The 2,500-nt window shown below is 33.6% G+C and overlaps 3 non-coding genes across 3 annotated transcripts; all 3 read left to right on the top strand.

The window, feature by feature from the left end:
- The first annotated feature begins 281 nt into the window (after positions 1-281).
- On the top strand, positions 282-388 carry LOC139493594 (U6 spliceosomal RNA). Its single transcript, XR_011657070.1, has one exon. It is a non-coding gene; the product is annotated as a U6 spliceosomal RNA (small nuclear RNA).
- A 627-nt stretch (positions 389-1,015) lies between these two features.
- Positions 1,016-1,122, top strand: LOC139493593 (U6 spliceosomal RNA). Its single transcript, XR_011657069.1, has one exon. It is a non-coding gene; the product is annotated as a U6 spliceosomal RNA (small nuclear RNA).
- A 624-nt stretch (positions 1,123-1,746) lies between these two features.
- On the top strand, positions 1,747-1,853 carry LOC139493592 (U6 spliceosomal RNA). The gene has a single exon (XR_011657068.1). It is a non-coding gene; the product is annotated as a U6 spliceosomal RNA (small nuclear RNA).
- Positions 1,854-2,500: the final 647 nt, after the last annotated feature.

The following is a 2,500-nucleotide window of genomic DNA, read 5'->3' as shown; positions in this document are numbered from 1 at the left end:
ATATTTACATTATACGACCACTATACGTACTAGAAACGTTTGTACCTTTTTAGTGTTTAAAACGATTTTCATCCAAAGTTATAAAATTTCACATTAAACCGGTATACCAAAATGCGTTCTTTTGTAAGTTAGTTGTCCCTAACTACTTATTTTTCCTTTCCGATTGCGTTTTCTTTTAAATTTTGCAAAAGTTTAACGGCAGTATGCAAATATCTCAAATCCTGAATTTGTATCTATTGTGAAATTACGAGTATATATAGGTGTCAGTCGCATTTGTTGTTGTACTCGCTTCGGCAGTACATATACTAAAATTGGAACGATACAGAGAAGATTAGCATGGCCCCTGCGCAAGGATGACACGCAAATTCGTGAAGCGTTCCATATTTTTCTTTGATCAAATATTTGTAATATATACAAAGCACAGTAACATGTTTATTTTTTATATAAGTCATCAACATTCTAATCTGCATGCGAATTAATACTATCGGACATGTTCAACCGTTGTGCTATCTATTCGTCCTGGGGAGAAAAAAAACATCGTCTCGGGTTTGTCTACTAGTATACAGTTCTAGTTACTTAACTATATTGTAGAGGTTTCATTACGATTTTCATTCTTGATTGATCCAAAATGATCTTGAAACTCTTATAATGGAGTTCCGTGCATGCATATAGGTACGTTGGTAATGGCTATTTTACAACTCGACATTTAGGCTATCTACGATTAACCGCTAACTATATTTACATTATACGACCACTATACGTACTAGAAACGTTTGTACCTTTTTAGTGTTTAAAACGATTTTCATCCAAAGTTATAAAATTTCACATTAAACCGGTATACCAAAATGCGTTCTTTTGTAAGTTAGTTGTCCCTAACTACTTATTTTTCCTTTCCGATTGCGTTTTCTTTTAAATTTTGCAAAAGTTTAACGGCAGTATGCAAATATCTCAAATCCTGAATTTGTATCTATTGTGAAATTACGAGTATATATAGGTGTCAGTCGCATTTGTTGTTGTACTCGCTTCGGCAGTACATATACTAAAATTGGAACGATACAGAGAAGATTAGCATGGCCCCTGCGCAAGGATGACACGCAAATTCGTGAAGCGTTCCATATTTTTCTTTGATCAAATATTTGTAATATATACAAAGCACAGTAACATGTTTATTTTTTATATAAGTCATCAACATTCTAATCTGCATGCGAATTAATACTATCGGACATGTTCAACCGTTGTGCTATCTATTCGTCTGGGGAGAAAAAAAACATCGTCTCGGGTTTGTCTACTAGTATACAGTTCTAGTTACTTAACTATATTGTAGAGGTTTCATTACGATTTTCATTCTTGATTGATCCAAATGATCTTGAAACTCTTATAATGGAGTTCCGTGCATGCATATAGGTACGTTGGTAATGGCTATTTTACAACTCGACATTTAGGCTATCTACGATTAACCGCTAACTATATTTACATTATACGACCACTATACGTACTAGAAACGTTTGTACCTTTTTAGTGTTTAAAACGATTTTCATCCAAAGTTATAAAATTTCACATTAAACCGGTATACCAAAATGCGTTCTTTTGTAAGTTAGTTGTCCCTAACTACTTATTTTTCCTTTCCGATTGCGTTTTCTTTTAAATTTTGCAAAGTTTAACGGCAGTATGCAAATATCTCAAATCCTGAATTTGTATCTATTGTGAAATTACGAGTATATATAGGTGTCAGTCGCATTTGTTGTTGTACTCGCTTCGGCAGTACATATACTAAAATTGGAACGATACAGAGAAGATTAGCATGGCCCCTGCGCAAGGATGACACGCAAATTCGTGAAGCGTTCCATATTTTTCTTTGATCAAATATTTGTAATATATACAAAGCACAGTAACATGTTTATTTTTTATATAAGTCATCAACATTCTAATCTGCATGCGAATTAATACTATCGGACATGTTCAACCGTTGTGCTATCTATTCGTCCCTGGGGAGAAAAAAAAAACATCGTCTCGGGTTTGTCTACTAGTATACAGTTCTAGTTACTTAACTATATTGTAGAGGTTTCATTACGATTTTCATTCTTGATTGATCCCAAATGATCTTGAAACTCTTATAATGGAGTTCCGTGCATGCATATAGGTACGTTGGTAATGGCTATTTTACAACTCGACATTTAGGCTATCTACGATTAACCGCTAACTATATTTACATTATACGACCACTATACGTACTAGAAACGTTTGTACCTTTTTAGTGTTTAAAACGATTTTCATCCAAAGTTATAAAATTTCACATTAAACCGGTATACCAAAATGCGTTCTTTTGTAAGTTAGTTGTCCCTAACTACTTATTTTTCCTTTCCGATTGCGTTTTCTTTTAAATTTTGCAAAAGTTTAACGGCAGTATGCAAATATCTCAAATCCTGAATTTGTATCTATTGTGAAATTACGAGTATATATAGGTTGTCAGTCGCATTTGTTGTTGTACTCGCTTCGGCAG

This window comes from Mytilus edulis, chromosome 10 (assembly GCF_963676685.1).
Source record: "Mytilus edulis chromosome 10, xbMytEdul2.2, whole genome shotgun sequence".
NCBI classification, from domain to species: Eukaryota; Metazoa; Mollusca; class Bivalvia; order Mytilida; family Mytilidae; genus Mytilus; species Mytilus edulis.
Note: the sequence above shows the minus strand (reverse complement) of the source record. Positions and strands in the feature narration are given on the sequence as shown.